This window comes from Alligator mississippiensis, chromosome 10 (assembly GCF_030867095.1).
Source record: "Alligator mississippiensis isolate rAllMis1 chromosome 10, rAllMis1, whole genome shotgun sequence".
NCBI classification, from domain to species: domain Eukaryota; kingdom Metazoa; phylum Chordata; order Crocodylia; family Alligatoridae; genus Alligator; species Alligator mississippiensis.
This window is the reverse complement of record NC_081833.1, coordinates 15,652,645-15,665,306: the sequence shown is the minus strand read 5'-3', so window position 1 is coordinate 15,665,306 and position 12,662 is coordinate 15,652,645. Positions and strand designations below refer to the sequence as shown.

The following is a 12,662-nucleotide window of genomic DNA, read 5'->3' as shown; positions in this document are numbered from 1 at the left end:
TACTCAGCAGTAAGGGGCAAAAGCAAACACAGAGCCCAGATTCCTCGCACAACCCCAAGCACTAGACCAGAAAGATATCAAATACTTGGCCTAAAAGCCAGACTGAGCCCATCTAATATACAACATAATTGTGTAGCTTTCGAGATGTACAGACACTCACAACTGGATTTAAGTTTCCAGCCTTCCTGGGCACAAAGGTAACACAACGCGAGTGTGAAGGCAGACAGCACTGTCATCCTAAACAGGGCAGTGTCAGAGTGACAGTGAATGTTTCGCATCTGAAGGCTTACCTAACTTTACTCTAACTATGCGGCTGGTCTAATAAAAGATATCACCACAACAGTCCCCACCCCACAGAAAAAACAATCTTTGTAAATACACAGGCAACCTAAAAGATGTGGACTTCCCTTCCCCCACATTACCATCAGTCAGATATTCATCACTCAAAGCCCAGTGACAACACTTTCCTAGTCAGCAATTGAAACAGTGCTTGCATTACAGCAGTGGCATAGGAATGGCTACAGGGAAGGACAGAAAGGAAACTAGCTGAGAAACAGGCAAAAAGAGCAGGATTCTGCCGGGGGAGCAGTTTTCTTACTGAACCAAGCTGATTACCTGCCCAGACAACCATAACCTCCAAGACACTGTCTAGACAAAGTGCATCATCAGGAAATTTTAACTAGCAGTTTGAAAAGCCTAGTGTAGACAAGGCATGCTACCTTTAACCATGTGTCTTGCTTGTCCAAACTGGGTTCTCAGTGCCAACTTAGCCAGCACAGCCCCACATCACAATTTTAAATCCCGGTCCAAGAATTCGAGGCTACATCCAGACCACGAGTGACTACAGGGACAAAGCTAGATTGTAACTGCAAGGTCATCAGAACACCGAGCCATAACTGGAAGATCCTGCCTCTGCTGTTTGTATTTTATGCTCAATAGATTAAATTAAAAATGGAAATGTTCATGCGCATGTGTGAAGTCATCATCATTTTTAACTCCAACTATGATTTTACAGGTAAACATGACACCTACAGGACCCAGAAAGTATTTTCTACAGCATTTTATCCACAGCACTGCTCTGCAACCTTTAAAACAACAGAGGATCTCAAAGCACTTTATAATCAATGACTTTGTAAGTGCATACTAGCTTTAGAGATGGGTAAACAGCTCCTCTAACATCACCAAGTTTGCACAGTTTTAACTCAGGGCACACTTGGCCTGAAGACACTGACTGCAGTGGGAACTGCACATGCCGTTGATCTTGGCTGTGGCGGGGAGAGTTGGAGAACATGAGGCCATTTTTTAGGCTGCGCAGTTAGGAAATTATTCAGGGCACAGAGCTAGTAACAAGCCCTGGAATTACAGTCCCAGTCCCAAACTTCATAGGTAGGAAGTATATTGATGGTCTTGGCCTCTAGAGGTGGGGTGGCATTGTTTCAGACACAGCTTTGTCAGCTCTGCTAGAGATGCAGAAGAAGAGGCAAGGGGATTTTAAACCTAAAATCTGACAATCTTATTGTGGGACTATGGGGCAATATGATGAGAACAGGATCTTCCCCCTTTCTTTCAACACTTGCCCAGAAGCTAACAGCAGGTTTTCAGGGGGCAGGGAAGAGTTACCCTGCATCTCAGCAGCCCTGGCATTTTGACACTCCACAACTGGATCTGCAATGTAAACACTACCCCACCTTGATTGGGCAGCAGGGCTGACAAAGAGTTCAGTCTGGGCGCTGCTACAATAAATACCAAAAGAATTACGAATGTGGTAGCTTCTTCTTGCCCTTCCAGCAGTATTTGGGGAATGGCCTGTCATTTTGAAAGACTGATAATTCCTCATTGCTTGTCCCAGGCAATAGGTGTGCCCCTAACCAAATAGGCTTACCACTTAAAAGCTTAATTGCACCTGTGATTTAACCCTTATCCCCAAAAGCACTTGGGCGCATTTGGATTTGGGAATTTCAGGTGTGGAACTGTGGTTTGCATTCACAAACAGAGCTGGGCAAGTTGGAGAAGCAGGACAGGAAAAGGACAAAATTACATACAACAGGAAGACCAGGACAGGGAAGAAAAAATAATTGTATTTCATTTTGAAGAGATTTAGCTGCCTTTGCATTTCCAGCTGTGTTTGGGTAAGGGCCACCTCACTGTTTGCAATGAAGGGCAGGTTTCATGGTCTCAGATTTCTTTTCCACAACAAAAAGATCAAAGTTTGAGCCACTTGTGCAACTCGGGTGTTTACAACAAGCTCCTCTAATTGCACAGCCAGCCCTCTCTGTCTTTATCAATCTCACACTCAGCTGTGAGTCTTCGTTTCATATGTAGCATGAGAAATGGGAGAAAGAGAGATAGCCCAGGTCCAACTTGAATTACAACCTGCCATCCTTCCTGTCTGATCTTGCATTGGAGCATAAATATAACTTTTTAGGGAGGGTTTTAATACTTCAGGAATAAAGACCCACCCACGTGCTTTTCTGTAAAGCAGTCACGTACTCTCTGATTTTTACAACCCCCCCTTAAAAATGCAACCTATCAAGTGCAAATGTAGACTTCCATAATTTGTGATTCTTATCAATGTGAATAAAATAATAAGTTGCATTCACATGCCCTCTGAATTGTAGGCCAAACTCTCAATATAGTCCAAGTAACATAGACAGATGGACTGTTCTGCATTCCCATAGGGAGACTGATGTTGCTTCAGAGACTAGAGAAGGGGGAGATGAGGGGGGAGCAGTAGCCCTGAAGGAAGGCACAACATGAATTTACACTTGGAGCACTTAGAAGATATGACATTCTGATTCCCAGTCTTATTTACAGTGCGATTCACTATAAACTCAGGAACCGCACAAAACTTCCTGGGTCTCCGTTTCACCATCTATAAAGTAGAGATAAAAACATGTAAGGTTTTGAGAGATGTTATTAATTAATATTTGTGAAGCACATATCTTCAGATGGAAGGTACCATATAAATATTAATAAGCTCAGGCTACTGGCAGCATGCATGTCTCTTGGGACTAGCAAGTTGCATGCATGGATCAAAGAGGGCATGTAGCTGTAAGAGGCAGAATGGTGGGAGTTGGCTCTGTGTTTAATTATTTTTTTAAAACTAGATCCTCTAGACTGTTGTGAATATTCCCTATCAGGTTACAGCAGCTTTCAATTACAGTTACATTTTATCCTTAGGCAAAGTTATACAGTGTACCTTTAATATTAGCAGGGCACATTTTCACTCCTGGAGATCTTTATTCCATATACCCTTGTTAATGTACTTGTAAAAGGGGGGAGAGGGGGAAATCAAAATCAAATCAACTGGGAAATAAGACTTTTCACTTCACACTGATCTGAATGAATATCCCTCCCCTAATAACATCACTGGTCAACTTTCTTGTCCACTGGAGTTGGAAAGGAAAGGGAAAAAAAAGGGGGCACGCCAAAAAAAAGTGGTGAGGCTGTTTCGAAATATTAGCACAGCAAGACTTCGCACACAGCAGAGTTTTGTTCAGGATGAAAACAATGGAACAGCCTCACACAGGCTTAAAATGTCAGACTGTTTCTGTTTTATTTAACCATCATATCGAGAACAAGAGTGGCAAAGCATATAGCTAGGAACAGACTTCAGAAAGGTCCATGGCTTTAATCATGACCCTAAGTGGGTATTTTGGTACAATGACGGGGTAGCATTACAACATGATCTACAGCAGTCCTTTCCAACCCACTCCCTTGCCTGGCAGGCATGCTGAGGAGGAAGCTTTCTGCAGATACCTCAGGAATGCAGTGTGACCCCAGGCACCAAGCATGTTCTAGGGAGGCTGTTTGCCAAGTGTCTCTGGTAAATCCCAACAGTTCGACATTGTCTTGATACTAAGACAGTGGAGATCCAAGGGGAGCAGTCCTGCACCTCCCCCAGTCTAGGTCTTGGAGAATATTCTGCGTCTCACTATCAGTCTTCTTACCGTGCTCAAGATGTACAACATGCTCGCAGAGCCAAGTGTTGGTTGCTCAGTGAAGACCACCTTGGGCAAATTTGTCACACAAGGCCAATTGCACTTAGGCTCCTCAGTTACTTCTCTGTACTGAACTTGCTAATTTCCACCCTGTTTTCTGGAACAACACTGAAAATTTGATGTTGCCTTCTAGGCTTGCTGTGAAACCAGTGCTGACAACAAACTTAAGCACATCCAGTGGTTGCAGCTGAAGTAGGAAAAGTGGGACCTACAGTTCATTGAAGGTAATAACAACAGTGAAGGCCACAATGTAGACACAATTGTAAGTACCTTTGCCCTTTCATTTAACTGCTCAGAATAGGTCTACTGGAGACAGTATTACCTCCTAGTATGTCCCGCATTAGCACCCGTTGCACCACCAAAAGGACGTTTTCAGTACAGATGAGGCCCGTGTAGATGTACACGAGCACAAACGTGACAGGCAGACCATCACCATAGGTACCCAAGAGTTTGGATGCTAATGGCATTGGTCATGAACTGTTTTGTGTGTCCAGGAAATATGCTTGCTACTTTTACACAAAATGTAATTCCTTGTAAGCATTGTGTTGAAGACAGTATAGATAAATCAGTATTTACACACATCTAGCATCACATTAAGCAAGGAACATGTTTTCTAAACGAATGTGGAGGTGGCATCAGAGTGCCAGTAAGTTCAACATAAGGAACTCAACCCAAACTGGAGAGGGTAACCAGTCACTTTATTCCCACCACCCAAACATTTCTGCACCACCATCATTTTCAAGGAAAATCCAACCCTCAGAAGTGGCCAACCCCTTTTGCTGAACAGTCGCCCAAAAAAAATGAATTTGAAAAAAGCCATACCATTTTCTGTCCCCAGAACTAAGTTAAATGGCACCCGGCTCCTCTCTGTATAACATCATGGGCCCTGGCATGGAGAAGATACAATGGAAAAATCAGAGGGTGAGAAGATTTATGCTGCCCCTACCCCAACAAGCATTTTTTTAGCAGTATCAAAAGTCATTCTGGTTTCCAGCTCCCCCATCCCCTCCCCCTTATAAAGGAAGCATGATCATAAGAGAAATCTATTGGCAAATAGTCTGATTAGTCTGTTGTTGGGCATAAAGAGTTCAACACCAAGAGAAAAAGCATACTGATATTCTAGTATCAGGCAGCAACATCTTCCCATCTGTATGAGTTACTGGGTTGAACATTAGCTTTTGACAGAGAATAAAATATTTCAGTTATGGAAATATGCTCCTCTCTTTATACTTGGACAGTTTTCAACAGGATTTTTTTTCCCCCCTCTCTACACCTTTTTCCTCCTATATGGCCTACTGCCTCGTTCATCAAGTATTCCACCCTCCCGCCCCCCCACTGTTACCAGTTACATGAATTCACAAAGAATAAAAACAGGGAAAACTATCAGCAATATCTAGGTGCAGACAAAGCTTGACCTGGAATAAACTTAAAATCAACCCAATGGTCCACTCACAGTCGCACAATTTATTTATACAAGGGTGGGAGGAGGGAGTACATACATACATATATATAGTTTAGATCCATAATGCCCAAGAACCGCACAGTAGCACAAGCACCATGCTTACAGTTGGTTTTCACCACCGTTAAAAGGCCCCAAAAGCCCATAGGTTTAATTACAGAAATGGCCGGGGTAAGCCAACTCTAACACAGCATGTGCTACCTGCGTTGACAAGCCCCTCTGCATGAGGGCAGAGTCCCTGCCAGTCGTTTGTAATGCAACTGGGGTCTGCTAAGTGAGAGAGTGGTTCAGGAGTGGCCCCACTGCCCCCCTTAGCAGATCACTGCTCTGCAGGATGTAGAAAGGATCCCAAGAGTATTTATGTCACTCTCAAAACCACACAAGCACCACTGGCCACGCTCCAGAGTGCTCACTTGCTGCTTCTGTTTTCATGCTACACGTCCATGGCAAGGAATAATCTAACTGGCACTGAGGGGTGGTAGCGGTGTTCAAAAGACCCCTCCAGAACTGAGGTGACAAGATGTGCAAGAACAACTAGAATCTATTTAAACACCCCCCGACCAAGGCTGGAGTGACATATCTACTTCTGTGCCAAAAGATGGCATAACTAGGGGTATGTTTTCTAAGAAATATGAAGCTGGTGCCAAAGTACTAATATATCTGTAACACTGAGCCTTAAAGCCTTTAATAGAAGGAGGGGGCAGTGGAGATTCAGCTTAAAACCGCACACAAACCAAAACAGGAAAAAAAAAAAAATAGAAGAGATTGCTGTGAAAATACAGCCACAGGTCTCAGCCCCTGGGATCCTTCGCAGAACTTCAAACCCCTCCTTTCTCATAAACACTAACAAATTTTGAACAATCAGAAAGGGAAAAGAGGCAAAACTCTAACAAAAAGAGTTAAGAAAGGCTTCACACTGTTCTTAACAAACAATAGTCCATATATAAATGTGGCATAGCCCCCCAAAAGTTACTAAAAGGTGGAGAAAGTGAGAAGACTTAACTGTAACCTGCTCCCACCCTAGCAGAAATTCACCTACCCTTTACCTTCCACAAGTATCATTAGCAGGCTCCTGCGAGCAGCAAAAAAGCTGCCGAGATCAAACACAAGCTAGTAACAAAGCTCTTCCTCTCGTCTCTCCGACATGGGCCAGAATTCCTGGCTGAAGCTAGTCTTTTCCCGAAGGGGTGGGTTAGTTCAGAGTCCTTCTCAAAAGTTCCCTGCTGACAGCATGCTTCAGCTGCAATGCAGAAAGTGCAAAAGCCAGGAAATACAACAACATTCACACCAACCTCACCCCTTCTATCACACCTCTCTGAGAATATGCCAAGGGGCCTGCCGTTTCACATTTGGAGGACTTTGTTTCCCCGGGTAAAGAGCAGGGAGGATTTTTAGTTGCAGAAGCCCTTATTCTTACGTTTTTATTAGATTTGGGACTTTAAAAAAAACCCTGCCCTTTGATTTATACAATGATTTCCTACATTACTTCAAGCTCTCAGTATTTTTCTTTTCTTTTTTTTTTTTTTTAAGCTAAAATACAGCTTGAAACACCACACCAAGTGCTGTCACGGTCCAAAAATGTCAGGATTCTCAAACTTAAGTCCACCCCTGTATAAGAGAGCTGCACACACGTATGTGTCAATCAGCCACTGTAGCAAGCCAGAGAAGCCCGGTTTGAGATTTCAGCATGGCATAAACTTCTGTGGGCAAGAGAAGTGCCAGTCTGTGGCACACCTGCCTTGTCCATGTTGTGCCTGGGGTTGGGTCAGAAAAGCCCGTCCCAATGTTGCTTCTCTGCTTTGGTTTCACATAAAGTCTCCTCCCAGCAGAGAAAAAGAGGAGAGGAAAATAATTAAACTTAAGACTTAAAATGACAGTTTTTGCAGACTCAAACTGTCTGCTCTCCATCACCGGAAACTCTTCATCTGGTCCTACAAATCTCACTCCAGGCTGTTAAAGGCGGCATTATCATCCCCATTCTCCTTTTCTTGGCATCAGCACTAAAATAAAATACCTCCAGGGCACTGTGGAAAATGGCAAACAGACAGGTGGCAAAATCTTTGGGTGGTCAGGCAGTAAAAACCCATGTCAAAAAAAAAAAAAAAGTCAGGCAAGTAACCGGGCAAAGACAACAAAAACCAGCATTGTCCCGGATTTGGGTGCTCAGCAGAAGTCTGATAATTAAAACGGAGCCAAGCCCACACGATACCGCAATGGCTCAGGAACTATTTTGAAGCAGGTAAACCAATATCGCCTGTACCTGTTCCAAACCGCATATTAATATATGGCCTCTGTTTCTACAAAGCCTGCTGGCAGCTCTCCTGGAAGGAGCTCCTATCTCCAAGAGGATCTTGCATTCTCTCTCCTTCTCTGAAAAAGGATCCCAAACAAGTGGCTGGGGCATACCTTTTTGGAAGCCCCTGCATGTTTATCTTTACTGATAAGCCTGCAATCTTGGCTGGGAGTGCATCAGTTTGTGTCTGCAGCAAACGCCTGCTCCAGCAAAGCCTTCCTTATGGAACAGGCTCTTTCAAAGCTGGGTAGCTCATTTAACCTCTTACTGACCAATGTTAATAGTCTGTGATCTTTCTGCCTCAGAGACTCTCTCAAGTGAGCCCTACTACCTCTGTGTCCAATCACTGAGAGATGGTCAGCAAAAACCATTTGGGCTTCTGGACCTGCAGAACAGACCAGAACTCCCTAGCGTGCTTAGTAGGTGTGATTCTTTTGGTGAGTAAGTTAAAGGATCCACTCGCACAGATTTGTCATTGCTTGTGATCTCCAGTGCCACATGCACACTGAAGGCAAACACCCAAAAAATCACTAGGGACTTCCCCAAAGCTGAGAAGACCTGTATCTCAGGCAGTGCGAGCACAACAGACAAGCGACTGCAGTGCTTCAAGACAGGCTGCACTTCCCCGGCCATCCCCTTTCCATGTGCTCATTAGCTGACATCAACCTGGTTTCAGTTAAGCATGTTCCGTGCCAGAGGTGTTTTTAAATGGTGTTTTCAAGCTTTACTTGTGTTTACAGCACGTGCAGTGTACTCTGCTTTCAGAAACAGTACGAGCTTGCCTGAGTGGCTGGGCTCTGGTATCTCAGATACACCTTTGCAGGGGAAGGAGTATTTACTCATTACCTGGTCCCCAAAGAATGACTTCCCTTCGATCTGTCAGCCTCATACTCAAAATGTGATACCAGAACAGCAGATGAGAAGTTGAGAGAGAAAGAGAGCAGCTTTCCGTACGCTCGCTCTGTCCCCATTGCTCCTAACATGCAGAATCAACCGACTGGAAATTCCAGCAGAAGCAACTCAAAGGGCCCAGGCCTACAGGTTCTTTACAGAAATCAGAAATTAGTCAAGGGATTATAACACGTCTACCTACGTTTTCATTTGGCAACTCAGCTCAGAGGAACACAGTGAAAGAGAGAGAGCAGGGCAATACCTGCCAGTCAAGAGTTCAGATGGTACAGTGCTCCTTGAGTTGAACTAAGCCAGCAAGTTACATTAAGTAGTGTTTGCCCTGCCTGGGTTTATAAGACTTTATTTGGCCCTTGTGATTAGTTTTACTTTTCATAGAAAAAATGTGACAAGACCACAAAGTAGAAAAATATGCCTACCCAGAGACAAACATTTTTTGCTTGAGTTCTGCCTCAAAAATAGTTGTGCATGAAACTTTACTGATTTTTTTGCTTTCACATCCAAATGATGAGCAAGCAGAGTTTCACTGTGCAAATCTTTGCACCTCTAGCTATACATCACATGCCCACCTCTACACACACTTTGCCTGGCATTCACTTGATAGAGGCAGCCAGATGAAAAAAAAAATCAGCATCTCTAAAAATTGATGTGAATGTGACTTTCCTCCTTCAGAAATGATGCAAATCACTAAATATTTTGTCTTGTACGGTAAATGAAGCCAGAGCAAGCAGCTTAGAGGTTGCAACAGCATTAGAGGTATAGAAGGGTGCTCTGAGAGAAGAAAAATGGAATGAGCCACACATACTCAATTGCTAATGCCAATCAAAGGCTAGAAACCCTCAATGAAAGGGTCAGCTGCAGGCCAGCTTGCAATGGGACAGAACTGAGTCCACTGCTCCACAGATCGCTCCTGGAAAACAGGGTGGAAAGTAATCTCGTCTACATGGAGACATTCCTGAAAATAAATGTAGATCAACTAATATTAAGAATTCAAAGTGGGCTGTCCATCGCCTTATGGACACATGCTCATTCAGAATTAAAGTTACCTTAATCTATCTTAAATCAGTGAATTAAGACCATTTTAATTCTCAATAAGAGCACACACACAAGGGCATAAGGCAGTTGAACTAATCTACTTTACATTCACAACTTTAGTTAGTTTGGATTAAATCTCCTAAGCATCCCCATGCAAATAAGCCATAAATTTGGGTGAACCTCATGGGCTCTGCAGTCCACTGGGTCCGTCTAACAGGAAGGTCATGTGCAAGTGGGTACAACATGATTTGACCCCATGATGACTACATAGGACAGACAAGGTAAAGAAAAGGCCATTGTTTCAGAAAGAGCTAAAATGACAGCTAGTGACCAGAAAGGTCCTGACACAGCATTCCTGCCTAGAGGCACCAGGGCAGACTAAACACCGTTTTGGGGCAGAGTACCAAAAACACCCCACCCCAACCTCAACTTGTAAGATGTTGGTGTGCCAAGGGCAGATGGTGGGAAGGGCGTGGGGCCATGAGGAGCCCAATGCTTGTTGTGGGAGCGCAGGCCCAGCCCCTTCCCTGCCATCCGCCCTGAGGCACATGTGCCAAGCAAAATGCCTTTGTGTGCCATGCTCTGGCACCTGTGCCGGAAGCTGCCTACCCCTGATATAACCCATCTCTAGAACAGTTTGATTCTAGGCCTGGATCCAATACTGCATTCCCTTACTAAAACCTGACTGTCATAAAAAGCAATCCCCTGCAAACCTAAAGTATTATTTGCTCTGTGGTACTACCTAAAGTGCCCCTCCAGGGAAAATATCTACGGAGACAGTTCAGGACCCAAAGAGCTTACATACAGCCCTCTGACAGTTTCAAAGGCCATAGGATGTATCTGAAATTCTTACACTGATGCAGCACTTTTCATCAGCTGAGTTCAGAGCAAACCACTTTACAGAGAATAATGAAATTATACGTGGTTTCCAGTGGGGGTGAACCACAGTTGAAAAGGTTATGTGACATGCCTTTAGGTTACAGAGCAAGCCAGTCAGAGCTAGAAACAGGACTTGGAAGCTGGATTTTCTTTCCTGTGCTCAAACGGCTGGATAATGCTGGCTTGTACTTCTTTTCTTCCTTTTTTAAAAAATGTATTTTGCTATTTAACACTAATACAGAAAATAACTACAAGTAAGCTGCAAAGCTCCCCATCTAACATGAGAGACATTGACCAAGTGTTCAGGTAAGACTATTCGGGTAATGGTATTATGGAGGGCCAAGGGTCTCCTTCCACATGCAATGTGTGTTCAGTTATTGTGTCTCATCCTCTCTCACCCACCATCTTTTTCATTTTCACCAGGTGTAAGGGCATGGAGTCAGCATTTCTCTAAATTATATCCATTTAATAAAGCAGATTAAATGCACTCCTGCCAAAACAGAATATTCTAGCAACAGGAAAACCAATGTTTCAGGACTGCCAAACATGAGACCTCCATCCTTAGGTCAATAAAATACTGTTTCAAAATGCTGAGAAGTCCTGGGCATTGACCGACTGGGAAAGAATTAGCAACTTATAATAATAATACATCACTTCCCTCCCCTAACCCAGTGGACGCTGTCCTGCATAAAATTGATCTGTATATCAAGAAGAGTCTTGCTCATCTCTGGCAAGGAGCTGGCTAGGACTCTCTCCTTCATGTTGAGTTGCTAGAAATGACTTCCAAGCAGTTACCAGAAAAATGCCTACATAGCAAGATACCTGGATACCTGATACATAGCAAGACACTGATTATGCAGGTAGCTTGTGACAAAAGGTTTCAGCTGCTGAAGGATGGTAGGGATAAGGGGGAAAAAAGATACAGAGTTCTTATTCTGTCTTGCAATAGACATTTTATGGTACTTGGTTATTGAGCTTGACCTTGTACTGACTGGAAAAGACCAGCTGTTATTGCTATCACAGTCTATCCTTGCAGCCTCTTCTCTTTAGCGCACAAAAAAAAGAGAGAAGAGTTTAAACAGCGAGTTACTGAACGCAAAAAATTCTGAAACCTGTCAGAGCATCCCAATACAAGTCTAACACACCGACTGCCTCTTCAGACACCTCTTGCAAAAGTCCATACTAGATGCTCCAGTCAACAGAATTCCAGATCTAGCAGAAACAAAGGACTGAGATATGGGCACAAAGTTATCAGCAGCATAGAGAGACCTCGGTATAAGTGGGAATAAAAAAAAAAAAATGGGGCTGCTTTGTTTAAAGGGGAGATGACAGTGGGATGCAAAACAGTCAATGCCGTAAAAGGTAGTACAAAAACAAAGGGAACAGCCAATGGAGAGGAAAGTGAAACCATATTTAAAACCTAATGAGAAGAAAATACTAGCGCAAGTCATTGGCACAAGATTCAGTCTCACAACCTCTAAGAAAGGTCTGGACATTTTGCAAAGATGAGAGTGCTCAACTATATCAAACAAAATACTAAGCCTTCTCACCCGAGGGCACAAGCCAACCACTAAGTTCCCCTATGAGCAAGTTATTCTTTAGATGTTTATTTTTATTGCTTAGATTTATATCCTGCCTGCACGATGGCTTACAGTAACAGACAAACAACCCACAAGTTTGGCTTCCTTGTCCTGTCCCCTGAAGCATCTGGCATTTGGCACTGTCAGACAAAGGATGCCAGGCTAAAAAGGTCATTCCAATCCGGCATGCCTGGAAAGGCAAAATGCACGGAGGAAAGCGTGGAGCGTTAGACGACAAGTTCCAATAACTCAGGAGCCCTGTTCTGTAGCCTTGAATCACCATCTTGCCCTGGAACTGGTGCCAACAGGAAGCTAAAAAAGCAGAGGCAGACAGACTTCAGTCTTGTGAGGTCTTGAAGTCTCCAACCTTGCAGGTAGTGGGGTACAAGACAAGGCACAGTGTGGCCTGTTAAGTCCTCACCAGTGAAAGTAGGGGAGCACTCACTCACATGCTGGAGTGCACTGAAAAACCAGGAAGGACACAGAGTGGCAGGCATTCTGCAGAT

The 12,662-nt window shown here is 43.8% G+C and overlaps 1 protein-coding gene across 13 annotated transcripts in view; it reads right to left on the bottom strand.

Annotated features, from left to right (window-relative positions):
- HIC2 (HIC ZBTB transcriptional repressor 2) overlaps positions 1-12,662 on the bottom strand; it is a 109,427-nt gene that overhangs the window by 73,942 nt on the left and 22,823 nt on the right. For 7 of the 13 annotated variants that reach the window (XR_009455145.1, XM_006259967.4, XM_059713485.1 and 4 more), the window contains one exon: positions 4,824-4,887. The exons of 4 other annotated variants lie outside the window; for them this stretch is intronic. The gene's annotated coding sequence lies outside the window, so the exon portion shown is untranslated. Of the gene's footprint in view, positions 1-4,823; positions 4,888-6,499; positions 7,218-12,662 lie in introns of those variants that run through there. 2 more of the 13 variants (XM_019499162.2, XM_019499161.2) reach the window with 2 other exon arrangements.